General features: G+C 53.8%; 1 long non-coding RNA gene across 7 annotated transcripts; it reads right to left on the bottom strand.

Moving 5' to 3' along the window:
• Window positions 1–12853: 12853 nt before the first annotated feature.
• LOC136791378 (uncharacterized) lies at window positions 12854–25762 on the bottom strand. Of its 7 annotated transcripts, none has more exons than XR_010833253.1 (7): window positions 24538–25762; window positions 23838–23960; window positions 21496–22343; window positions 19216–19491; window positions 16357–16502; window positions 15667–15905; window positions 12854–13042 (listed from the first exon to the last, which is right to left on the bottom strand). It is a non-coding gene; the product is annotated as an uncharacterized lncRNA (long non-coding RNA). The 7 variants fall into 7 exon arrangements; XR_010833254.1 differs by lacking the exon at window positions 12854–13042 and adding an exon at window positions 13049–15556; XR_010833252.1 differs by lacking the exon at window positions 12854–13042 and having other exon boundaries at window positions 13049–15905.
• Window positions 25763–27113: the final 1351 nt, after the last annotated feature.

Here is a 27113-nt window from a genome sequence, read left to right as displayed (position 1 = left end):
GATGACAAATTCACCAATTAAGTGGGAGCAACTCAATTGACTTCAGTGGAGTTTCACTGACTTACTCCTGCTAATTCCATTAAGCAGGCTTTACATGACATTTATATAGACATACTTCTGCCTCCCTCCCTTAATCTGAATATATAAGTAGTCCCAAGAAGCCAGTGGATCATTTCTGGTGGAAAACACTGCCAGCTTTATCTCCTGAGCAAACTTGGCAGCTTGTAAAGGTGACTGCCGTGTTGGAGGTTGGTGTGTAGCAGGCACATCTCCTGCTTGTTTCAGAGAGATCGTTTAACAATGGAACGTAGGAACCTGGAGCTTACAATCTCTGAAAATAATAACAGTAATACAGCTGTTGCATTTTAAAGTAGACCTTTCAGGAGTTGCTTTCACTTCAGACCTAACTCCCTTGGCTCGGGAGGGCGGCTGCGTGCGGCAGCGTCCCGATGCGGTGCCGGTGGGCAGCTCTGCCCCGTGGCCGCACACTGGAGTTCTGCCCCGGCACCTGGCAGCAAGGACAAAACCCTGCAGTTTTCTGGTTTTCTGCACCGTTTTTTGCACGGTGTGGTTGGTTTTCCCTGCTGGGGCTGGGACAGGAGATTCGCGCCCCCACGCAGCCCCCACAGCACACGCTCAGACTCCACTCAGCATCTGCGGGGCGCGGGGACAGGCGCTGGGGCATTAAAGGAGCTCTGATGCTGGGGAATCCAGGCTGAGCAGTGCAGGTACCTCACTGCTCCGCCCATTTAGTCAGGTACCTCGCTTCTCAGCCCATTTATTTACCCCTGGCTGCTCCCCAGCTGTGGCACGAGGAAGGGCGATGCTCATCCTGAACACCCGCACTGCTCGTTTCTAAATATTAGCACAGGAACTGGGGGTGAATTGCCATGCTGCTGGCTCACAAAGCCTATTCCTGGGGAGCGCCCCACTTCACACCATTTATTTCTATCTATCCTGCCACGGCTGTTCAAGATTTTGTGTATTACTCTCTTCTCTTCTACCTCTGTTACTTGCCCATTGATGCTCTGCGAGTTCTGCGCCACAATCCAAAGGCTGCTGTGCTGAACCTTCTGACCGTAGCTGCCTTTTTGCAGTAAACTCAAAAGCAGAATAAAAGGATCCTGTCCTCATTTGCAATAAGCCTTCATGACGTCATTATGTGGAAACCAAATTATATGGGTTTCACTTGAAATCAATTGAAACTTATGAGGCTGCGGTATGAGCCATTATAGATTCATCCTAAAAATTACTTTATTCATAAAAATTACATTGAGACTTCTCTAAATTCAGCGATGACCTAAACTAAGGCAAATGCACTAGATACCTCATCCCGCTGTCTCCTCTTTTCAGACGGTACAGTTCCCAGGCAGCAAAAGCAGCGTAACCTCTCGCAGAGGGCTCTAGCTGGGCACCGCAGACCCAGCCCAACCCGAACACAGCAGACACGTGCGGCGTGCTCGCTGCCCACTTATCTCTAGCAGCTTTGCACCCCGAGACCAAGCGTAAAGCAGCAATCCCGCAGCCGGGTGACACTCCCCTGCGCTCGCTGAAGTTTGCTTCCACCCGTCCGAGATCACCACGCAGGCTCCCCGAGGGTTCAGGGCTCATGGCAGGACGGGCAGGGAGTCGCTGCTGTAGGGAGGTTTTTCCTGGACACCTTAAAAGAACCATCGCCACCGCAGAAATTGAACTTCTCCCCCCCCACGAGCTTCATTTAACACGTCACCGCTGGGTGCTGCCACTTCACAGTTATGCTCCTCGGTCTGTGCCCTGCTCCTGCACACCTCACCACACCCGAGCAGTGAAGCTTTGCAGGTTTTGCCCCTCAAAGACCAGCAAAACATCAACGACCAGCAAACATCCACGGAGTGCAGCAGCGTGAGCAGGGGGGGGACCCCCGGTGCTGCCCGGCACCTCTGGGGGGGATGCACCGGGCAGTGCGGTCACCTCCAGCCAGGATGCTGGAAGAGCCATGTGCAGGCATGCCAGGCATTAGTGCCTGTTCGTGAGGCCGAGCATGCTGCAGTCTCACCTGTAAGGCTTTAGAAGAGAGGGGACAAACCCCACCAGGGGCCGTGCACGGCTGGGCTGGCGCCTGCTCCTCCCCGGAGCTCTGCGGGGCCGGCCTTGGCCGCAATGTGAGTGAGAAACCTTCACAAAGCACAGGAGAAGTAGCCCTCAGGCATCAATTTATTCAGGAAATGCACTTCTGGAGCCTCCTACTATATTGAAATGCAGGGCGGTAAATTATTAGCAATATTGCTAATCACTTCGACCGGCAATTTAATTTTGCACAAAGCAGAGACAATCGCATTTTCAACGCTCAGCTCTGGCTACACTTGTTACCAGTTTTTGTTTTTACGTGGTTTTCCTCTCTGCTGTTTCGTGACTGTTAAGGGGAGAAGTGCAGGGGGTGCAGTGCGGGGACGGGCACTCTCCCAGCTGACCCCATTCAGTGCCCGTGTGCTGAGGGGAGAACCCCAAATACTGACTGCCACCCACAGACCTCTCCCCTGCCTGGAATACGAAGCTTTACCCTCAGTTTTGGAGGCTGCAAGCCTCTGCTTTGTAACCCACAGAGAAAGGGGTTTGTGCTGTTTGAATTGCGTGCAAAGAGACCGCAGAGAATTAAACTTAAAATATAACAAAACATAAGTGAAGCACACCAGGATGAGGGGCTCGGCAGCGATTGTGTTCCTTTAGAGCAAGCACCAGCCCGAATCCTGCAATGGATGGTGCTGGGTGCTGGGCGATGGGTGCTGGGTGCTGAGCTGCTGGTAGCCTGAGGAGGTGCCAGGGCCTCATCCTGCACCTCTGCATCCCACAGCACCTGCGCAGGGCAGCAGTCGGTAGCTCCGAATGCATTAGGTGCTTCTCAGCTGGCGCGGAGCCGGGGGATGCTCCAACAAACTGATGTTCAAACAAGGCAGTGCTCCAACCAGGGGATGCTCAAAACAGGAGATGCTCAGAGCAGCCCCAGCCGAATCCCACCGATGCAGAGGAGCCCATTTTCCTAGCACTGTTCACACTGGGAGGGTCTTTCCAGCGGAAAACCGGCTGGAACCAGGGCACCTGCACAGAGACCCCCAGCCGCCAGCAGCAGGCAACGTCACCAGGAACTGGCAGGACGCATTTATTTGCCCATTTTGTATGTGCTGTACGAAGGGCACAGGAGCATGTAAGTCGCTCCTAAGCTTTGGGCTGATGTTGCACACGAAGCTGGACCTCTTCATTCAATGCCAGGGGACAAGGACCCCCATAGGATTATTAGATCCTCTGATGCGTGGCTCCTGATGGAAGGAGACCCCCCCACACAAAGCTTGGTCTTTCCCCAGGGTGAGAGCACCATGAAGGGGATGCTGAGCTCGGGGGCGAAGGGACAGCAGGAGCACCATCGTCCTCTTTTAATGCGTGGGCGCCGTGTCTGGATGCTCACCAGACGCAGTGCGGAGGCTCAGAGTTGCTCGGCACCAGCACCAAGCCTCAGCGAACGCCGCTTTTATTCCCTGCTGCCGGTGCTGGCCCAGGCAGAGCTCCCCAAGGAACGCAAAACTCTCTGAATCACAAACAGCGCGAGCAAAAACAACTCGCCGTTTTGTGACGCCTCCCACACCGCCGTGTCTCAGAGTGCCTCACAAAGCGTTTGGTTGCGTGTTGGCACTGGAAAAAGCCCCGCATTTTGCTGCGTGCCAAGGCACCGAGCTTTGCAGGTGGGCTTCCAGCGAGCGGCACAGCTGATGGGGCAGGAGCCCCGCGCCGAGCAGGGACTGTCCCCCACAGGGGACACAGCAGCTAGGCCCCAGGAACAGGACTTAACTGTGCACACAAAAAGAGTTTTAAATTGGAGCTTGCGTCAGATACTTTGGTAAAAGAAGGACCTTTTCCTCCTTTATTTGTTCATTTATGTATTGCTTCGTATACATTTTTATGGTTTCCTTCATATAGATTTAATATTCACGCAAAGAGGCCGAGGAAAGGAACAGGGAGCCAGGAGCTGACTTGAACAGCCGGAGATGTAGAGGCTGGGGCTAGCAGGAACCAAGCAGTGACAATTCAGTTCAAAAAGGGGACTCCAGACATCAGTCCTGCCGGGGAGGGAGAGGACAAGCCGAGCTGATGGAGGATCTCCATCCCCGTGCTGCTGCGCCGGCTCCTCGGCGCGGTGAGAGCCCTCCTGGCCCAACTCCCCGAAGCTCCCCGAGGGGCTGCAGCCCCTCCGCCCTCTCTCGCAGCAGGGTGGCAGCCCTGTGGCTGCTGCAGCCCGCGCCACGCAGAATTTGCTCGCTGGAGAACCGCTGGCGCTGCGATGGCACTAAGGCGTGCGGGGGCACGCGCGGCTCTGCCGCACCTCCGGCGGCCCGCCGCGACGCAGCTGGGTTTGCAGCGACATATGCTCCGCCGCACGGATCTTATTAGAAAAATTAACTAAGTCAAATCCACTTAAGAGAAGTATTTGAAATAATGATGCTCTGAAGTGAGGCGTTGGCTGCAGAGCAGCTCTTCCGATTACGGCCGTGCCACAGAAAGCCTCGCTGCCGCAGCAAAACCACCCTCAGACCTTGGAATACTTTGGGGAAAAAAAGGACTTTTGGGGAAAAAGATAATGGAAAATCCCTTTTGTGTGAGTGTTGCAGAGGTGAGCTGCAAGGGGCAGGGCAGGGTTGCGAGGGCTCAGCCTCGGCTCCCGAACCTCCTGCCAGGAACATGGATTTTGGAGCTGGCAGCGAGCGACCCCGCCGGGCGGTCCTCACCTGGGGGCTCGCAGATCCGCGGTTAAAATCCAGCTGGAAACACTTCTCTGCTCCTGCAGGCCAGATGCGAAGGATGTTAGTGGCGGGTTTAATTTCTCCACCTCTGTGCTAGCACCTCCCGACACAGCTCTGTCAGTAGACAGCAGGCCTGGGGAGGGGGTGCTTCCAGCCGCCCCCAGCGCTGCCACCTGGGTGGGTGGGCTGGGGAGGAGAGCCCCCGGGATCAGCGGCCACGGGGGCTCCCGGGCACCATCTCTGCACGACCCCAGCGGGGCCGCCGGTGCCTCGTGATTTCGGATAGCAGCCAAACAAGCCGGGGGCTCTGCTGCGGCTGGGCAGAGCCGTCAGCAGCATGCAGGGCACAGGTGAATTCCACGAAACTTTCACTGTGGCAGGACGAGCCTCTCGGCTCAAAAGTGGCACCACTTCTGTTAATTACATCTGAAGAGTTCATTAGGTGAATGGTAATTGCGGTAACACGCTTTAAAGAAATGATGAAACACAAAACCTGCTTTCGGAAAACCCACTTATCTCCTTTCCAGGTAACCTTCAAAGAGCCATGTCAAGATTAAGAAAGGAAAACAACATCTCTGACACACTGGCTTTCCAGACGAACTGCTAATTAATGCAGGGCAGCTTTCTTTTCCGATTTGTATGTTTTGCTTTCACTCCGTCTTTGATTTGACCAGCCCTTCTTCTTCCTCCCAAAAGCTGCTGGCTGCAAGGCGTTGTCTTCATCACCAGCACCTGGTCTGCGGCCACCACCGCCACCACCAGCCACCACCGGCCACCACCAGCCACCACTGGCCACCACCGGCCACCACCAGCAGCCACCACCAGCCATCCCTCCTGGGGGGCAGGCACTGGCTTGCAATACTGCCGTGAGCCCAGCCAGATTGGGGTTATATTGCTAGGAAAAAAATAAAATAAAACAAAAAGTAAATCAGCAATGGAAAGGGATGCCTGTTTACAGACACCGTCCCAGCCGAGATCACCTGCCAGTGCACAGGCTCGCCGGTGCTTTTCCTGGGAGACGAGCACATTTCTGGTCTCGTAAGCCCCGCAGCTGTGGTGAAGATGTTTATTTGCACTGCGGTGGCACTACAAACCCCAGCTATGTACCGGGATCCAATTATGTCAAGTACTCGCTGATTTAACGAGGCATTCTGGAGGCGGGGGCGGGCAGACGGCTGCAGAAAGCTGCTGCGCTCCTTGCAGAAGACGAGGCTCCAGGGGGACTTGTGCTGGGCCGACTCGGAGCGAGGGGAGACCGGGACCTCCTGCTGCCAGCCCACCGCCCCGAGCCCCTCCGGGAGCAGCCCCGGAGCCTCCGTGGTGCTGCTGCACCAAGGGGGACGGAGCCGGCACCCAAAGGTGCTCGTGTTCCCTTCCAGCAGTCTCACAGCACGCGGGAGCGGAGGCAGGTCCGTGGGTCTCCAAGAACCGTCATCTCCTGGCCGGTCAGGAAAGAACCTTCAGAAATAATCGAGCAAAATCTGAAGCTTCCAAATGTTTTTCAGTGCGCTTTTGTTTGCTTTTTTGTAAGAAATCCTTATTCCATGTGCTTCTCCTGGCATCGCGAGCTCTAGCAAAAGTCAATGACTGCAGCTGTTAGGGAGCATGCTGCAGAAATACACTTTAAATGCAAAATATTGACGAGCACCACGGAAGTGAAACGAAGGACAGCGGGCGCCTGTGTCGCCACAGTTTCTCCTGCTGCTTCTGAGGGCTAAGGACAGGCAGGAGCTGTTTGCAGACACCCTGACATCCTGCATCAGGCAGGCAGCATCATGGAGGGGGAAATCCCCCTTTTTGCAACATTTGCATCCCAAGGCACCTGCAAAGGGCCCAAATGTTCCCTGAGGCATCTCCGCCAGCTCTGCTGGTGTCTATCCAAGGAATATTTTTGCCCCAAGTGCTGTAGCTCGGTAGTGGACATGTTAGCACTGCAGTGTCTCCTGCTCCCACACTCGTACTGGTATTTTTTAGCCCGTTCTAATGCTGTCAGCACACGTGGGGAGCCTCCAGCAGCTCCAGGGTCACGGCTTGGTGTTAGAAGGGAGCTGGGGGTCACGCATTTTGGTGCAGCTCAGCACGAAGCCGGAGGCCCCAGCGGTGGGGCAGCAGCAAACAGAAGCTTCAGGCATGGCAAAGGCATAAAGCAGTTGTTAAAACACAGGGACCTGAAACAAAAAGGGGCACTCTATAAAAGAAGACGGAGGACAAGTTGCAAGAAAAACAACTCAGGGGAAAAGGTGTCTTTGAAACACAGCTTAAGACAAGGCTCAAGGCTGCAGCGCTGCGTGTTGGGGCCTTACAGGCACTAAGAGCACCCGCCTGGCTTCTGCAATTATTTGCAGGTTCAGAGCTGAGGTTTCTTACTGGGAGCTCATCCCTCCTTCAGCACTTAATGAGATAATTCTAAGCTCCAAAAGCTGGCAGAAAATAAGTATTAATGACTTTTCTGCTCTTTGGTTCACAAATACTCGCAGAGGCATAAAGCTGGCTTTATGGCTGCTGCTGTCTATTGTTTCCCGTTGCAAATGGCTGTGCACCCGGGGTTAATTAATTTACAAACGGTGGCATCCCGTAACGTGCTGTGCTGCAAAGTGCAGGTGTGGCTGTAAGCGTGCAGCACTTAGCAGCTCGGGTTATTGTCCGTGAAGATGACATCTTTGCAAGCCTGCTCAAAGTACAGTTGTGGGGAAAAAAGGCTATGAGATCGTGTTAACCTCACCTGCGTACATTGTCGTTTGCTGCCACCACGCTTACGCAAACCTGTCCCACCCAGTCACCATAATGGCTGTGTCAGGAGTGAGCTGAGTTTCTCGTTATAAAACTGCTGCTTTCCAGATCTGTCTGAAGAGCGCTGGGTGGAAATACAGCCAGGGCGAAGCCCCTGCGCAGGGCTACGAGCGGGACTCCCTGCCGCAGCAAGCAGATCTCCTCGCCTGGCTGGGGCCTGAGCAGAATAAAGGAGAACAAAGAAGAGCAAGTTTGGGATCGAGTGGGAGGCCAGGAGCATGGGCTGGCCGAGGAGCTTTGCTCAGGGTCAGGTCACCTCGCTGTGGATGTCACGAGCCAGCAGGGCTCGGCTCGCGGTGGGGACAAGGTGAGGATGTAACCCCTGCCTTTGGGACATGCTGTGGCACAGATGGGGTATCTGTGCCTCTTCAGGACGCTGCTTCCCCTGCTGTCAGATGAGGACTTCGCTGTTCCTGCATGCAATGACTACTTGAAGCAGCAGTGCTGGCACGTGCACCGCCTTGGGGCAGGCTCCTGCTGGAGGTGGGGACGCGCGCCCCGTCCCGCCCCGCAGCAGCACCCGTGGCAAACACGAGCAAAAGGTGCCCTGGGAGCAGCTCACGTCAGCTCCTTCCCGGCCGGGGTCGGCGCTGAAAACCAGACAGACTGACGCAATGGCTCTGCACTGCCTGCAGAAAGCGTCGGCTTTAACCTTAATTCATCCCCTAGCTACAGCCGAAGCGCACAGCAGTCTGATACGGAGGAGAAGGTAACGGGCAAGAAAAACAGTCATGGTTGGTAAAGACCACAGAAAGACAGCATGCTGGAGGTGGTTCTCCCCTCCACAAACTCCTGCAAAGTTGACTCTTCTTATTAAGACACAGGAAGCACATTTCCGAGCCTGCTCCCGGGAGACTTTCTGCTATTCTTAGCTGAGCGGAAGGAACAGCACTGTCACAACAAGGAGCGAGGAATAAAGGAGCTAAAAAAGGAATGGTGGTGACTTCACTCGCATTTTGCTTAACATGTTCATATTAATCTTACAAAAATGTTTGTGGTCCTTCTTTGACAATCATTAAGTCTGACTTTCAAAGTCGGTGCCTCGAAGAGGCAAGCATAAAAAGAAGGAAATCAAATCAAACTTAATCAAATATCTGGAATTCAGGCAAGTGGTATTTCAGCAAAGACGGACGAGATCTATAGTTATTGGATTTTGCAGACCCGATGTCCCGCTGCGGCCAGGAGTTTGCAAATCGGGGCACGCGGCAGCTCCGTGCCCCGGCCAAGCAGCGCCAGGCGGCCGCTGCCTGCGGCCAGCTGGGACGCTGGGCACGAGGTCCGGGCGAGCCCAGGTGTTCTGCTCCCACATCCAGCAGCTCCCACGTCCCACCGGCACCTCCGAGAAGTGCTGGGGGCACACGGGGCTTGGCAGGCGGTGGTGCTGCAGCCCGGTCAATAGCTGTGACAGCCCCAGCCCTGCTCCAGCAGCGGGTCATTGTGGGGCTCCTTGGGGCTTTCGGCATTATTTAACCCTTCCCCTAACGAGGGGCTGGATGACTCCACTGGCCCTGCCTGGGACAGCCTTGCCCAACACGTGCTCAGCCACCCCTGCCCACGGTGGTGCCCCAGCTCCGCTGCCAAAATTGCAGCCCCCCGGCTCCACCAGCCCATGCCATCAGCCAGCCCTCAGCCGGGGACATTCCTCCTGCCCGATGGCATGAGGCCGTCAGCCACCAGACAGCGTTCGTCTTTGTGAAAACTGCTTGTCCACAGCCAGCAGCTGGGCTGCGAGGCTACAAAACGATGAGACCAGAGCTCCGAGACCTGCATCCCGTGTGGAGCTGCTGGGGGAACCGGGACGGCGACAGCCAGCGGCGTGCTGCCGCAGCCCTGCGCGTGCGGATTTCGGGGGCGCCCACACCGCGGAGAGGAGCCAGCAGCTCGGTCGGAAAACGTTCCTGCATGCCCGGGCTGCCTGACGCTGCGAGCAGCATTTATAGCCGCGCGTGGGAGGAATCCTCTCCAGCAAGCTGCATTTCTGCGGCTCCCACCGGCGGCCCAGCCCCGCTGCCTGCAGATGTCCCCGGCGCTGCCCAGGGACCGTGGCAGCCCCCGGGCCCCTCGGTCACCCCACATCAGCTGCAACAGCCCCAGCACTGCAAACAAACTGCCACCCTGGGGGTGCATTTTCTCCCCCGTGTCCCTGCAGATCCCAGCGGCTGTGCCGGGCCGAAACCCCCAGCACGTTCCTGCCTGCTCAGCAGGAATTTTCAGAAGCCCTCCGCACGCTTCTGTCGCATCCTGCTGAGTTTTCCCTATTTTATGCAAATCACCCATTCAGCCAGCTGAAAAGATTTCAGCTGCAATGGGCTGGAGAAAGATGGTGGGTTTGCTCCTGCCAGGAAAACCCTCGTTTTCTTGAATCTTCGTGCAGGGACCAGCCTGGGGGTCCAGGTGCAGCCCAAGACCCCCGGATGAGAAAAGCAGAGGCTGCCCCGGAGCCCCCCGTGCCACAGCCCTGCCCTGGGGGCCCAGCCCTGCCCCGCGTTGGGCAGGCACCGCTCCGAGCTCCGTGCCCCGACCACACATCCCAGCCCAAGGCCACGGAGCACGCAGCTGCCCTGCCGGCCCCGTAACCTTCTGGAGTCCTTGAGACCATGGAAATTCTGTAACCGGCCCTGTAAAACCCCTCTGACCGGGGGCTTGGTTTTATTTTCATACTGTGTTACCTCCACGGGCTCTTGCCACATTTTGGGGTGAAAATGGCCAGAGCCGTCCCTGCCAGTGGTGCTGCTGCTGAGCTGCCCAGCAGACCTCACCGCCTTGTAGTGAACTCACAAAGCTGCCAGCATTAGCAGCAGCTGGAAATACCTGCTGCTTAAACAGAATTGGACAGGCCGCGATTAATTAATGTTTGCGGACCTGCTCTTAACTAATTTGCACCCTGATTTTGAAATGGGGTAATTCAAAAGAGGGGTGCTTAACGTGGGACATCGCAGCCGCAGCAGAGCCGGCACGGAGGCAGTGTGAGAGGGCTGCAATCCTTCACCCTTTGACAGCTCCCAGCTCCTGATAAAACAACCAAAAAGGGTTTTTGTCCTTTAACAGATGAGCTCAAGCTGCCCTCCTGAACTCTTCGTTGTCCTCTTAGCTTGACCTGAGAGCCTTCAGCCTGGTGATGGGCAGGGAAGCGGCTTTAGTGGTTCCCAGCGAGCTAATTCGGTTTTGTTCAGCCAAACAACACAAGAAGCTTCTCTTTGAAACAGAGGGGTGCAAGGAGGGACAGCGGGAGGCGATGCTGGAGGCTTCCTGGGCTCCCCGCATGGCGTGTGGGGACGAGGGGCTCGCCAGGAAGCCCCAGCCCTGCTGCAGCTCCCTGAGGTGCTGGAGCCCGCAGCCAAAGGCTGAAGAAACCCAAAGCAAACGCTGGGACAATGAAGAAGCCTCCATGAACATTTCCCACCTCTTCCTAGCTCACGCATCTCTGCTCATGTCGGAGAGAGCCGAGCTGAGAACGGCCACTGCTACGTGAGAAAAAATAGGCCAGGCTTGAAAATGCCTTAGTTAATAGCAATTTAAACATGATTTTGCTCCTAGTGCAAATGGATTGTAATACTTTCAAAAATGCGTTAACTGGTCACGAGTCACTCTGGGGAAGAGCTAACATTTCCAAACGCAACCTGTTTTCCCAGTCTAGACAAGCCAGATGTGTCCTGCCTCTAATTCTTCGCTGAGTTACTTCAAGCCACTGAGACGACGGAACGACGTATTACGGCGTTTGTGACAAGCTGCAGCACACGAGATCAGTGAAACTCTGGACCCCTCACACTCCTGACAGGTCCGAGCAGGAGGGAGCTCCCGCACAGCCTGCTGCAGCGCCCCGCAGCAGCCCCAGCCCCAAATTGCCACGAAACCGCGCTGCGTGACGAGCTCCCGGCTCAGAGATGTTTAAATATCAAGATCGGATATTTTATGACTTTTTTTTTAAGGCCCAGCAGTTTGAACCTGTCCTCTCCTCTTGGTGGAGTAACGTAACAGCATCACCCGACCAAGCATGAAGCTTCCACATGTACAGCCCTTTACCGGTAAGGCTTCAGCAGCTGCTACCAGTCAACCCTGCAGCCCTTAAGAACAGGGGAAACCTCCAGATGGGATCCTAGGCTGAAGATTAAAATTTGTTGCTTTGTCCTATTTTGCTTTGGCACCAACAAGATGGAAAATTCCTGGTTCAGTCTCGCCGCTGGCAGAGCTCTCTGGTCCGAACCAACGAGGCACCTCCAAAGTGAGAGAGGAGAGGAGAGGAGACAAGAAGGAGAAGGAGAAGGAGAAGGAGAAGGAGAAGGAGAAGGAGAAGGAGAAGGAGAAGGAGAAGGAGAAGGAGAAGGAGAAGGAGAAGGAGAAGGAGAAGGAGAAGGAGAAGGAGAAGGAGAAGGAGAAGGAGAAGGAGAAGGAGGAGGAGGAGGAGGAGGAGGAGGAGGAGGAGGAGGAGGAGGAGGAGGAGAAGGAGGAGAAGGAGGAGAAACAATTCCACGCACACTGGGTGAAAGTTCCTGGCAGCACTGCAGCCAGCCCGGCTCCTGGCGCTCCCACGGGCACGGAGCTCCGCCGGAGCTGCCCGCGTTCCCCAAAGGCTGCACGGCAGCGAGCCAGGCCCTCCAGGCATCTCTCCCTTTGCTATCAATACAAGTTTCTGTTTTCTTGGCAGTTGTAATCATTAGAAATTACATAGTTGGCTGGTCTTCCAGGAGCGAATTAGAAGGGCCGGTATTGTTAGGGGAGGCAGCACGGCGAGGGGCAGGGATGGGAACCACCGCGTGCAAAGGGGACACAGCACAAAGCTCCCTGGAGCTGCTGGCTTTGCCTCGTCACACCTCAAATTATCCCCAAATACCCTTCGAGGAATTATTCTCAATGAGAAATTTTTACACAGATTAACGGCAAGCCAAGGCCTCCAGCACTGCCCCCAGGTAGAAGAACAGTGGATGTGTTACTTGATTATTCCCTTCAGAAAGCATTTTACTACCAAAAATGCCAAAAACAGAATAAAAAAATGCTCTTGTATGAAGATGAACAGGACAAACATGAAACAGCCCAAAAGTCATTGTATGGAGGGACAAGGATATTTCCATGTTTATAATGCAAGGTTTATTATTTTCATTAAGGTTGATCAAAATTGTCACAGAAGAGGATTTTTTAAAGAAAAGTGAACTTCTGTGGGCTAACTGCTGTTGCCCAGGGTCACCCCCCAGCATCACCCAGTTCAGGGACCTGCCCCAGTGCCTGCAGACCCCAGTGCCATGCTCCCGCGGTGCCTCGCAGTGTGACACTGAATAAACACAAGAAATAAGAGAACACAGACACTTCGGGTTTGTTTGCTGAAAATGCAGTATCACATTCCAATGCATTAGAAGCAGGCAGACACACTGTGCCCAAATAAATGATATTCAATTGCAGATGGTGAAATCCTGAGCAAACCAGGACGGAGACCCTCAGCGTGACTCCCGCTCAGCAGCACGGCAGGCTGGGACCTCGTTTTCCTCTCTCTGTAATTACAAATAAAACCTCTTCTAAAATGCTGCCAGATCTGCGTTTGTTCTCATTTTTTAATCATCCTCCTGCTCTTCCCGAGCACCTTGGAGAACCCAGGCTCCCTGCAGGCGACCAGCGCTGCCGTCACCGCGCTCCCGGTGCGGTGCCACCTCCACGAAGGCTCCATGCACGCCCCCTGTCCCCAGCAGCAGGTGACAAGTGGCAGGGAGCAGGGACACAGCCCAGCCTCTGCAGGCTGCCCAGCCTCTGGAGCTCCTTACTCCTCACATCTCGTGCGTCCAGCGCTCAAAGGCCAACGGGCTCTGGGGCCTCTGCTGCCCACTGGCAGAGGTGGCACCGTCCTTGGAGCAAAGCAAGAACGAGCGACAGGTGAAAGAGCCAAGAAAACTGCAGCACAGCCAAGGAGCATAAATAGAAATGCTTCCCGTCTCCCCAGAAAAGCCTTTTAGAGCCAAGACAGAAATAATTCGCTTGGCTTTTTTCCTGCCAATGCTGTAATCAGGAGCGCGCTGGGGTGAGCCACTGCGTTAGGCAGAGCACGGTGCGAAAGGCACCCTCATTTCCATCGGCTTCTCTTGCCGGGTGCAAGGAAGGGAATTTCCTGACAAGCGGCCAAGCAGGGGAGCAGCCCACGCCGATGACGGGCTGCAAAACCTTACCGGGGCTGGCGTGGGCAGGAGCTGACAGAGCCCCCGACCTGCTGGGACTAAAAGGATGCCCCAATACAGCCCCGTGCCTGACAGCTGCAAAGCAGCATTCAGGGGCTCATTCCGGGAAGGAAGCTGTTTCCCAAAGTCACCAGCAAATCCCTGGTGAGATACACGTCCGCTGAGCTGCCCAGCCCTGCCCGGGGTACGGCAGTGAGCCCGGCCTCAGCAGGCATTTAGCATTAATGTTTCAGGACTACACGGATTCGGTGAAATATTTCCCATCAGGCTGTCACATCCCTTCCTCTTGGAGTTCCTGAGAATAAAACCCTATTTGCTTATAAATTTGTGATGTGATGGAATTCCAAAACAGGTCAGCCAGAGGGTTGTTAGATACGGCCTAACATCTCCCCCACTGAAACCCAACCACGTGCACGAGCCTGCACCGCGGCTGCTGGGCCGAGCAGGGGCACAACACACAGCACAGGGCTCGGCCTCGACAGCCGTGAGTCTGCGCACAACGCCTAGGGAAAGCCAGGTTCAGAAACTGTCATTGTTACTGCCCCCACGGAGCTGCTTGGGCTTTCATTTCCCTTAGAGGTGAAGGACAGATATGTTTTATACGTGCCTCATAAAACGGTATTGCTGAACATTAAAAACACGTCAAAGTAAGGAAATACAACAGCTTATGTTATTCTGAGAACCACATTTTCTAAGAGGTCAGAGCTAGATCCTAAATTTGTGCTAGGAATTACTTCAACTTGCAGTATTAAAATTAAATATAGATGACAGAATTTGCACATTCAAGTGAAACCAGACTGTGCATGCAAACGTGCTTCGCAGGCATCGGTTTGTGTCTGCTGCTGGGGAAAACAATACTTCCTGCCTGAATCTGCTGCAGGAAAAGGACCAGGCATGGATAATTATTGCCAACAAGACAGAGGCTCGTGTATCTTTATTTTTGTAAACCTGTAGGGGAAACGAAAGCTTTCGTACAAGTGGGAGAAATGTAAAACACCGGTGGCACTTCCCCTTGCCCCAGGCCACAAGCACAGCGCTCCCCGCGAGGATGAGGAGTCCAGGGGCTCCCTGCCGCAGCTCCGAGGTGCTTCGTGGGCAGAGCATCGCCTCTGAAGGCGGGTAATCAAACAATTTCTGGACTTATTATCTGCATCCTTTTCAACGCCCCTTGCAAAAACCAGATGTCAGAATTTATTTGTGACACGAGAACTATTACGCTGACAGTCAGCAGAGAATAGGGAGCAATTTTGCCATCCGAAATGCATCTGAATGAAGGACATTGTCTGAGAGCCATCTTCTCCAGCTGCACTGTGCAGGCTCAACACGTGCTTTACACCAACCTCTGAAAGCGCTGAGAGCTGCTACGCCAAGCAGGCCACGTGCCAAAGGAACCCTTTTCACCCCATGGGCGCACGGAGCTGTGGCCTCGGGCAGGGCTGAGGCCAGGGCCCAGCAGCAGGACGGGCAGCGGGCTGGCACAGCGGGGCACAGGGAGCCCTCGCAGGGGCAGGGAAAGTGTCAGAGTAAAGAGGGGCGGAGGAATAATAACGAGAAATAACTCGTCTGGAGAGCAGAGGCTGCGTGTGAAACACCTGATGGGGCAGCGGCACTGCGCTTCGCTCCAGAAACAAGTGGGAAAGCAGCTTGCGGTGAAGAAGGGCGTTTTACGGGTATCTTGTTTGCTGTCTTTTGTTTCCAGGCCTTTAGTGACAAAATGGCAGGTGAAAATCAATGCAGGTAAATACAAAACAGCACAGAGCAGCAAGCTCCTGAGGAGCTGAGGTCGAAGGCTGGCGCTGCCCCGCTGGAAGAGCAGGAGCAGGGACGGAGGGAGTGGTTCTGCAGAGGAAACAGAGGCACACAACCTGCGAGAGGGCACCCTGAGCCCTAGTTATGCTTTTATCACTACGACAAAGAGCATACACTACATCTCTGGCTTCTTTTCTTACCGTCGCTTCAGCTTGGCCAACGTGAGGCCAGCCTTGCCAGGTGAGACGTGCCTGCACCGCGACTGCTCTCCCCCTGGCGATGCTGACCGAGGGCTTCCCGGGGCTGGAGTCGGGTGGGATGGCTGCGAAGCTGCTCGCACGGTCGGTCCTTCCTGCTCCAGTACCGAGGGGCTTTAACTGAAGTCCGTCCTCGTCTCCTCCTAAACCCCAGCCAGAGCGCGGCTCTAATGTTTCATAGGCTGACAGAGACAGAGCCGCCTTGTCACTTCGCATTAACAAAGTCATCAGATCCATTTAGAATGCAATCAAGAATGTCTAATTTTAATTAGAGGTGGGATTGCCATGGTTAAACTAAAGAAGAGTCCTTCTTTCTTTTACTGAATCGAACCTCAGCTGCCGTATCCCCGTGCCCTCCAGCACCTCTGAGGCACATTTCTGCTACCCCCAAGCATGGCAGCACTGAACTCACTCACAAATGTGTTTGATTCTGTAAATATGTAACATGGACAGGTTTGGTACCAGGCATGTTTCATAAGTTAGTAACCCGTGGAAAATACAGGAGGAAATACAGAAAATATAGCGGAGATATTGCACTCCGTGTGGTTATACTGTGCTGATGAGCCCGGTGCCATTGTCAGGTTTTATTAAAACGCTCCTGAAAGAAGAGCTTTGATGAAAACTGCCTGTTACCTTCTTTTCTACAGCACGTGAGGTATGGGGTGATGGACCAAAATACCCTCAGACAACAGGCTGTGCCTCAAAGCCTGTTCTTTTCCATGCACAGCTCAGTTGCACTGCACCAGATGATGCTGTTGAAAGCTTTTACAGGTTGTGTACTGCAAAGAGAGAGTAGAGGAAAAAAAAAAATCATTTTTCTACAGGGGAGATGTGTTGTGGACCCTACAGGGAGCAGCTGCCAGTGTCATCCCCGGGTTTCCTCGACGGCACCAGCACAGATTTTTGGTTTGTTTGCAGCAGTGAAAGAAACCTCCATCATTTCTCACAGGAGAAAACAAAAAGGAACCTAGCACAACGAGCACCCAGATTGCCAGGTGAATGGCAATAAAAGAAACGCACGTTTTGCTGCGGTTTGCCACAGCGTTGAGCCTGGGCAGAGCCAAGCTGAGCACCATCACATCGCTGTGTTTCACCCAGCATCGCTGCCGGCGTGCACAGGGCCGGCACACGCCCGGCCACGAGGGTGCACAGGGCTCGGCCGCCTGCTCAGCCCGGGTTTCCTCCTTCACCAGCAGCTCCAATCTCAAACTAATTTCCAGGTTCATTTCCCTTTCACTGTTTCTCTCTTCTGATGCGAGAGGGGATAATTTAGGCATCGCTCTTACGTTATCATCTGCCCGAATTCTGGACAGCTACAGAGGAAGAACTTTCTGAGCAGTTCCTGCTAAAAAATTATTCATTAATTTATAATGCTATCATCTGGTGCTCCGAGGAAGCGGGATGATGTCTTTGATTAATTGAAATAATTGAATTTCCCATCCCTGCATGGGGGTGAGCTAAAGGCAATGCCTCTGCGCCTGCCCAGCCCTGTGCAGGAGGCTCCTTCGGCCGCCCAGCCTCGCCTGTCCCTCTGCTTGCCGCTCCCCGCCATCAGCTGCCTGAAAAGGGTTTCCCAAGCACGTTCCTTGTCCCATCACTGCGGGGATGTTCACGTGCTCTGCATGAAAGCCCCAGCTTCAGCTGCGTGGATTCAAAATGCTCCGAACCGCCCCGAAGAGGAAACCCAAGGCGGAGCAGGGAATGTGCTGGGAAACTTCTGGGTAGAGCCAGTGACTGGGTTGGGGTTGTTCAGACAATTCAGATCTATATCTATTCATTTGGGTTAAAACTACCAATTATAAAGACTTAATAAAAACCTGACATTCCTCCCTGCCATGCTGCATCACGGCCATGGTCTCTGGAGGAAGGCAGGGGGCGAGGCGCCGTCCCAGGCGGCTGGTGGGGAGCGAGAGCTGCTGCACGGGGCCAGCAAACTGTAAAGCAAGCAGGGACTCAGAACAGAGAGAGCCAGCTGTGGGCCGGCCGACTTCCCAAAAAGTGCACCGGGAACCCACCCTCCGGTTCGGCAGCACGAGGGCAGGCAGCCAGCTGACACCAAGCTACGTTCAGGAGCACCCCAGAGCCTTTGGGTATGCAGGCAGATAATTGTAAGGGAAAGAGCACGATGCTTGCTGGAACAGCTCTTCCTAATGGGTCATCTTCTCTGGGCTGCGTGCTATTCATTTTAAAGGATTCTCTCCAAAATTGTACTGAGAGGTTTTTGCATGCTCTCTCTTTTGCCCATAAAACAAGACTATTTCTGGCCATGAGCACTGCGAGACAGCCAAGAGCATTAATCTAAATCACCATCATACCTTCCAAATGCAAGCCATCATAAATATTTTCTGTTTATTTATAAAGAGTAATTAATTCCTTTGATTCTGCCATTCAAAGCTCAGTAAACCTCTTCCCATCTTTTCCCTGCAGCACCCAGATTTTGGCTGGTGGGAGGCAGGAAGCGCCAAGGCTGGGAGGGCACCAGGGAAAGCACCACTGCAACAGGCACACGTACTTCATGGCAGCTAAAAATCAGAGTTAGGACACAGAACTAAGCATTTCTTTTTTTTTTTTTTTTCCCCAACTTCCAGGAAAGTGGAGCTTTCCCCAAGCCCTATGACACTGAGGGGGTTCATCTCAAACAGCTCATGGCAGAGTGCAGCAGGAGCTGCTGCTGTACATGAGCCTGGGTCCCCCTGGGTCTCATCCCAAGCCCACCTTGCTCCTGGGAGCCCTGGGGCTTCCTGGGGGGCTGAGCAGCCACCAAGCGCCACCGCATCCCAGCAGCAGGATCTTGCACCATCCTGTAGCTGTACACAGAAAGCAGACTGCCAGCCCGCTGTGCTGAGCAGGTGTTTGAAGGCTTCCACGCCACCAACTTGGAGAGCTCCTCGGGGCCGGTGGCACCCCGGGCACTCAGACCAGGACTTGGGACACTAGGGGGAGGCTCAGGCAGCCGACAGCAGGACGGGCACAAAACTGGGTCTTTCTGAAACCAATTATTTCATGGGAAAGCTGGTCTGCAGGACACGTGGCACAGCACTCAGCAGGTCCCAGCCCCATTCCCATCAAAATCTGGGTTTGAGCCTCTGGTCTCGCTCCTGGTCCAGGCCAGATCGTGAGCATCTTTCCAAGCATTTCTACCTCAACGGCATCATGCTTCCCACAAGCCACCAGTTTTCACTTCATCCTTTTAAGATCCAAAGGGCACACCCTGAAACTAAAAGGGCTCCCTGGGATGCAGCTGGCACAGCTGAAGCAAGCCCCAGCGAGGCACTGGGCAGCAGTGGGTGCCTGCAGCCCCTGCAAGCTCAGCTAGTATTAAGGTACACAGAGCTCACGGGGAAATGTTGCTGGGAACGATGGAGGAGAAATCATAACGGGTTAACTGGGAAACAGTGCAGGATTTTGCATGAGCGTGTTCAATAACGGTTTAAGAAAAGAAGCAGATGAAATTGCAGATGTTATACAGAACGTCACAGGTCTGTCACTCACCGGCAACTCGTCGTCCCCTGGGCATCCACCGATATTTTCATCCTCCCTCCTGGGACGCTGGCAGCGGAACTGGAGCAGCCCCGGGCTGGTGGGGACCGGCACTAAGGGCATAAGGACACCGTGCACCAAGGGACGCTGAAGCAGCCGCAGATTTTAAGACAGCAAAAGATGAGCCGAGAGCCTGTCCGGCATTGCACCACCCCACCTGGAGAGGGACGCGCATTGGCCTCGCCTGGCATCCGTCGTTACAGAAATAGTAACGGAGGCTGGACAAAACTGGGAAGAAAGGAAACAAAATGGTAAAAAAATTTTCTTTGAACACCATGTACATTACTACCCAGGGGACTTCACTGGTATTTCTGGTGCCCGGCAGCCGGGAAGGCTTTCCTCCGAGTGCCCTGGGCACCAGCGGAGCTCCACAGCACTCCTGGGGCACGCTGCAAACTTGGGGCTGGGCACCTCACTTCTATCTTTTTGTCCTACTTCATAAAAAATGATTATTTTAAAAAAAATTAAAATAAAAACTATCCATCATGGCAAAGCACTGCAGCACATGCTGTTTAAGATTTAAATTTTAAGATCTTCAGGAGGAAATCTGGGTGATTAACTGCTAGAAGATGGGCCTGCAGCACTGAATCAGAATGGCTCATTTTGGAAGGGACCTTAAACATCATCTCTCCTCCTGGACATGCATGTACAACTGCTTTCTAGGTATCATTACTTCTTTTTCGAGGAAAAATCTGCTGCTTTTGGTTGCACAAAGACAAATATGGGCCTGAGCTTTCCCCTTGTTGCTGCCATAATTCTTGCCTGACGCTGTGAGCAGAAGCAGGACCGGTATGTGCCAAGCGAACTCCATGCTGGGCTCCTCCTGCATCTGCAATGCAATTGTCATTTACGCTGGCTTCTGGCGTGGATCTGGCTGGTGAAGAAGCATAAGCGCGAATAAGGGATCTCAATTTTTCATGGGCAGGTTAAAATGCAGGAAGCAAGATGCTGGAAAAATACTCTTTGCCTTGCAAAGCAGGCAGATTGGACGTGGAAATCACCAGCTGAATAATTACAGGACCCTGAGGTGTCACCTTTACTGTCATTTTGCTACAGCTTCAGTCAGCTGCTGGTTTGAATTTCATGGTATTTACGGATCTGAAGTAGATTTTTTTTTTGAAGTTTGCTACTGAGAGGCTGAGCTCTGGTTTGAGCCGTGGGTCAGGTCTGTGCCTGGCAGGTCCCCAGGTGCCCGCTGTGTTTATGTGCCATGGTCCCAGCCATCTCTCTGGCAAACCATGCCACGCAAGCAGCCCTTGCAGGGATGCTCCGGCTCCCGCATCACTCTGTGCTGGGTCCCTTCTGAGTGCAACCCAGATGCACGCTTCATGCTGACGCCTTCCAGCAAAGCCCACCTCTCTGTCCCCTGGGCCAGGGCTGGCCTCCCATCCCCACCAGGCTCCTGGTGTCCCTGCACAGCCCTGCCATCCCTCCTGAGGATGCCAAGGATCCTTCCACCTGAAGGACCGAAGTCCTGGAATCGGTTAACCTGCAGTAAAGGGAGTGCTGCTGCAAAACCTGCGCAGGGCTCCGGCAGGGCAGGGGCGTACAGGCAGCAGACAGCCAGGTGCTGGAGCGAGGCTCGAGGAATCTGCATGAAACGCGACGCCAGCCTGGCACTAATTACCATGCTCCGTGCTTAAATCATCGGCTTTTCTCATTTGGCTTTCAGTGCAAAATGATTGTTATTTTAATAGGAACAGAAAGTACTCAGCACATTTCGTGCATAAATTCCAGCCTGCCCTCCACTGCGAGCAGCACCGGAGCAGGAGGCCGGAGCGCCCGCGGGATGCCAGGGACACCGGGGACATCGGGGACACCAGGGACACCGGGGAGGCTTGCACACAGAGCTCTGCTGGCTGGCTTGTGGCTGGCAGCGGGCTGTGAGCGGGACAGAGTGCAGCACCGCTCCAGCCGCCCCCGCGAGAAGCCGTCCACCAGCAGCTCCTTCTGTCCCTACTGCGGCCAGCACCGTTTCCCAGCAGGCGAGAAGCCTGCCTAATTAAAACAGTCCCTAATCTCCTCCAAAAGGTTGAAAATACTAGAGCGCAGAATTTGGGCTTTTCATGAATAAACTGCCTTTTTTTCCCCTGGCTCCTCGGTCTGTCTCCATAGTTACCGAGAGACTTGCTGGGCTGCCTCTGCAAGCTAATTGATTTTCAGAAAGAACCGACTAATAAAGAAGAGCAGAGTCGCCCCCTTTTGCAGGGCAGCTCCCGCAGCAGCCCCCACCTTTAATCCCGGAGAGCCGGGTCTGCAGCACGGCGCAGATCCTCCCCTCTTGTCCGAGCGTGCCACAGCTTGAAGCCACAACACGGACGTGCGGCCTTCACTCGGGATGACCGCTGCGTTTTGTCAGAGAGCTGTGCCCCCTACGAGACCAGCTGGATCAGTGCCACGCGCCCTTTCCATCAACCTGGCACGCTCACCTCTTCGTGGCTGAGCTGCGTCCCCGGAGAGCAGGCGCCGGGGTGTCAGCGCACCCTGGGACAGCACGGCTGCTCGCTCTGGTTGCTTGCTGCGAGCACGGGGACGGAGGGATATCGATACCTTCGTTGCTTTTCATCAAGGGCAGGCTACCTGGTAATGCCTCCGCCGAGCACGGGCCTGGGCACTGCGACTGCTGCGCTGGTGGAAGAGAAACTTCTGCTCGGGGTTAGCCCAACACCCCTCGGGGAGCGCCTCCTCCCCTTACATGTGACAAGGAATTGCTTCCAAATCCCAATATTTTGTACGTCTTTCCTTTGATCCTGCATTCAGATGCTGGACTACACTCCCCAGGTCTTTTTTTTCTTATTTAACATGGCAGCTTCTTCACAGCCATGGGTTACGATGTTGGAGGCAAGATTTTCACCTGTATTTCAACACCCAGTCCACGTACGTCTCACGTGGAAATGCAAAGAAAAACTTTGATGAGGAGTGCATCGATGCCTGAGCGTTTCATGCAAAATGTAAAGCATTCATTAAAAGTGCTTAGAAAAATGCCTTCATGTCTGTGCAATTGCACACGCTCCTGCTTCACCTCTGCCCAGCGATCCCAGCTGTAACCGCGCTGTTTCCATGCCAGGCATCGCAGAAAGCTGAAAACCAAAACAGAGGCACAAGGGCGAGGACGAGGTCACCAGCAGCCACCCCGAGCACTCCCGCCCCAGCCCTTCCCGAGGCCTCTTCTTACTTCTGCCTGCTGGGCTGGAGCAAACACAGTACGAAGGAAAAACATGAAGTGACTCCTCCCACTGTGATGGCTGCAGAGGGCACCCCTCTCTGGCCCCGTCCCTAACCCCCACATTAAGGTGCACCTCATGTGGTAGGGGTGCAGGTTTTGTCCCCTCAGCGCAAGCAAACCAAGATTTAAACCTAGCCAGGTCCCTGGAGCCAGAGAGAGGTGTAAAAGCAGAAGTCAAATATATAAAGAGCAAAAGAATTGACTTTTTTTGTACCAAAAGTGTCTCAGGGTAACCCAGCGCTTTTCTCATCATGCCCAGCTGTGTCCGGCAGCAGATCCGGACCTCTCTGCCCCAGAGCAGCTCAGGGCCCTCAGGGTAAGGATGACAACAAGCAAGAGCTGCCTGCAGGACGGGATGCTGAAAATGGCACGATTCCTGCATGCAAGTCTTGCTGCTGACAGCTCTCTCCTTTGATCTGGTTTTCCTGCTGCGTCCTCGGTGTTTCGGCTACTCGGAGCTGCGGTCCATGTGTCCTGCGGGGCACGGCTCCTCTGTGCGCCTTCTGCACGCAGCCAGGTACCAGCACGGCACAAGGGTGCTTCAGCTCCACGGCGAGCAGGAGGGTGTGGGGAAAACCCACTCCCACAAGGCAAATAGGAGGCAGTCTTAGGAGTGGGTGATTATTAGCCCATGGTGCTTTCAATGCTGTATTTTCGAGATACCCCGCTGGGAGTTTTTTCACAAGCACGCAGCAAACCCCAGCCCAGAGGGTGCCAGGGCTGGCTCGGCACCAAGCCCGTGGCCCAGGCTCGCCTCGGGACAGGGGTGGGAGCAAAGGGATGCGGTGGCATGCGTGGGCTCCTGGCTGCAAGCAGGGAACCCCACAGCATCCCATGGGCTCACCCCGGGACCTCTTTAGCAGAGCTCACATATATAAACATGGATGTCGGCACTGCTTTGCATCACGAGCAGTGCTCCAGGTTAGAATGACCAGCTGGGGCTCTGTCCCCAGGAGCTGACCACAGCTTCCCTTCCCCTACAGCCCATGCTTTGCTGAATATGGAAGGGGCTGACCCGAGGCTTGTGCATCCCCAAGGATGTCGGGAGGAACCAGCAAGGATCTGAGAGCCCTCTGCAAACAGAAAGCACCATGCACGCACATACCCGTGCATCTGCTGAACAAGCACCAACTTTTCATCTCGAACATGACACTGCTTCACTTTATTCTGTTGACAGGCTCTCTTCTCAGCGTAGCACAGGAGTGCTGGAGAGAACAGCCTGTACAAAACAAAGCTACCTCCAAAGGCACCGAAAGCGCGCGCGCGTTTGCGTGCAAGGTGAAAGCCCACATGTTCGTGACTATTAATAAAATATTGTTTGTTAGAGCAAGGGAAAATACAAAGTTACCTCTGGTTTCCTCTCCAGATCGCTTTAGTGTTACTGGGTAAGATGAACCCAGATCAATCAGAATAAAAGATGAAGGAGCTCCGTCTCGCTGCATTGTGCCTCGGCTGAGAAGTGAGTAGCTAGCTTGAGGAAACAGATAGAAACGTAGCATTATTTATGACACATCCTCAGTGCTATTTCAGTGATTAAATAATTAGGGAGAGAGATTAAAAATTACTTTAAATGAGCTGAATTCCTAAGCCCTCCCTCCTCCCCCACCTAGGCCGGCTGTAAGGATGTTTAAATCATGCCTCTTTAAAACAGCTGGCAAAATGAAATCCGACAGCCTGGTAAATACACGCGTTTGCAACTGCGCCGGGAACAGAAGATGTTGGTACATCGCTGGGTGAACTGGAGTGGCTGCATCTGCTGCCTGAGAGGAGCAGTGCGCTGATGCAGCCGAGCGGCAGGCGGCACGGCGGCACGCGGTGAGGCAGCACGGCAGCATGACGGCACACGGGAAGGTGGCACGGACCCTGGCTGCCACCCAGCCCCCAAGGACCCCACTGAGGCTCCCCGGGCGGCCGCGGCCTCCCCAGGTGCGTTGGAGTGGCCCTGTGGGCACAGCACTGCCACCGGGATACAGCAAAGGGTCGGTGTGAAACAGGCAGCACGGCGATACCCTCAGAGAGGGAAAACAGAGCCCCTGCGCGAGCCTTACCCCATCCAAGGAGGGATCCTCACGGGGTTATTCTGTTCTCTCTGCTCTTTTCCCGGCTGTTTTCACTCTGTAGTTCAGCGAGGAGCTCTGCCTGCTGAGACACACTCTTACACGGAGATTTATCAAATTACCGCTGCCCATTGAGTCAAACAGGTGAAAAAATCCCCGTGGGGTTGCCTCGACACAGCCCGAGCCATTTGCTAACGAATTATTTCCTCCTACTTAGAGGAGGCTTAGTAGACAAATTGCTTTCAATGGCTACAGTAAGGTAGTAAAAGGGAATGTGTGGGGGATGAAAGTGGGGAAGCAGCTGTGAAAATAGAAATGTCAGGCGGGCTGCAGCTAAAGGAAGCAGAAGTAATGGTTCACAAACGAGACCATTGCGCTCCAGAAAGACACCGCAGCGTGGTAGAGAGCCTGGCTGGAGCAAAAGGTACTTGGAATTTGGTAAACAGAGTTAAGCTTTTCTAAGTATTTATATCACAGGTCAGTCTTGCTGCAGGCCAAACTTAGATGTGACCAGAGAGATCCTGAGCAGACCTCCCTGACAGAGCAGGCTGCGGTACAGCCCCGCAGCAGCGCCCACAGCTGGGTCCGTGTACACAGCCGGGAGACCACTGGAGTCCCTCCTAGCTCTGCCTCCGATGTGGCGCCCCCGCAGCCACGCTGCACGCCCTCGGCACGAAATGTAAATGGTAAAATCCATCCGGCATTATTTGCCATCCCAAAGACAGCATCAAGTCCCACCACAAAGTATAACTTCATGGATACAGTACAGAGAGGCAAAAAAAAGAGGCAAATCCATAAAATAAAGTGAATAAAATCTGGTCCTATGAGCAAGTCCGGTTTCGTCGCGCAGAACTGGGTCTTGCCAAAGTCAGAAGTGCTTCTTTCATTGCGTCCTCCTCTTCACGTCTTTGTACATGCACAGATTTTTTTGCATTGGGTCCTGTTTTGTGCTTCTCATTTCAGCTGCCAGAAAGTGCTGAGAGCTGCTTTGGCACTTGGACTGGCAAACCTCTCCGAGCAACACATTTTTTAGAAATGAGTGTCTTTTGTCCCTCTCCCTTTAAACACGTGTACCAGGTTTTGAGGTTTGTAAAGACAGCAGCAATTTTCTGCTAAGTGGCTAATTCAGGGCAAGCCGTAACAGTTCAAACGGGTGAGTAGCTGCAGCTGGCAGAGGAGCCACTCTCCATATCAAACCTGGAATTTAAAAAAAGCAAGCTTCCCATTTTTTAAACAATACTTTTTGGTACTTTCATATTCCATTAGATTTTAAAAGCAAGTGTTTAAATACCACCTACCCAAAAAATCTGTAATATCTCACAGCAGTGGACAAAATTCCTGACAAAACAGCCCATTAAGGGCTGATTTCCAGCACCCTTCAGTGAGATGGGGTTTGCGGGAGGGGTCTGGGCCTTCCAGGGGGTGTGCACTTTGTAGATTGTTAATAAATTAACAGAGACCTTCTGAAGAAGTGCTGGACTGCGACAGAGCATTTCCCAGAGCAGCCCATGCTGCGTGCCCCGTATCCCGAGCCACATCCCCACTCACACACTGCATGGTAAAAATCCACATTTTCAGAAGTTTTTTCCTAAATAAGTTATTTTCCTATATAAGACAGAGAACACGTGGGTATCCACTCGGACTAAAATCAGAAAAGGGAATTTGGGAACTAATTTTCAGCTAACTGAAGTTGTTGATGCTCACAGACTTCTCACAGAAGCATGAAGAGGAAATAGAGTGTTAAGAACTCAAATGCCTTCCAGTATTCACTAATTCAGACAAACTCGTTCACTTCCCAAGCACATCCTCGCCACCGAGTTCACTGGCAGGACCATTCACCAAAACAGGGCTTATTGTGCTGCTCTTACCAATACGTTTGGCCTCACCCCAAGTATCCCCGTGAGAATCAGGCTGAGGAAGTCGCTGCGGCCCTGCAGTCAGTGCCCTCCGCGCTTTCGCACAACCCCTGCAATGCCCATGCTGAGCCGCGAGGCTTTGGGTCTGCTCAGCGGCCAGCAGGGAGCTGGGCCGCGCACACGATGCTGCCTCAGCGTCAGGGTGAAGCCTCGCTTGGTTTCTCACCCCAGCCAACTCAGTGCTCGAGCACTTGTTCTTACCACAAGTACGTGGAAACTGAAAGTTGTTTCTCTTGTTACGCTTGGGGTAAGGGTGAAAACAGTGGTTCAGGCAGGATACATCCATCCTCCAGCCTGTTCCGCACACAAGCAGCACACCGTTCACTGCAGAGCGCCTTCTGCGTGAAGGCTTTGCCCACCTCCCCGTACCATGTGCAGCTCTATGACTCTTCTCCCTAGCGCACTCGGCGGCGCTTCGCCTCTTGCCCGTACTCCAGAAGTGCCAGCCTGCCTCGGGGCATGTTCCTGTGCGTTTCTGCTTTGTCCTCTTCAGAGAGAGAAATATTAAAGCTGCCCTCTCTTGTTAGGTTTGGGACAGCCTCTACCAAGAGGCTGCCATATGTGGACTGGTGAGAAGCCCAGCGCCCCCATTCCTGAAAAAAAGCACCGTAACAGAGAAGGACAGGCGCTAATTGCAACAAGAACCCACAT

This window comes from Anser cygnoides, chromosome 8 (assembly GCF_040182565.1).
Source record: "Anser cygnoides isolate HZ-2024a breed goose chromosome 8, Taihu_goose_T2T_genome, whole genome shotgun sequence".
In the NCBI taxonomy this organism is placed as follows: Eukaryota; Metazoa; Chordata; class Aves; order Anseriformes; family Anatidae; genus Anser; species Anser cygnoides.
This window is presented reverse-complemented; position numbering and strand designations above follow the sequence as displayed.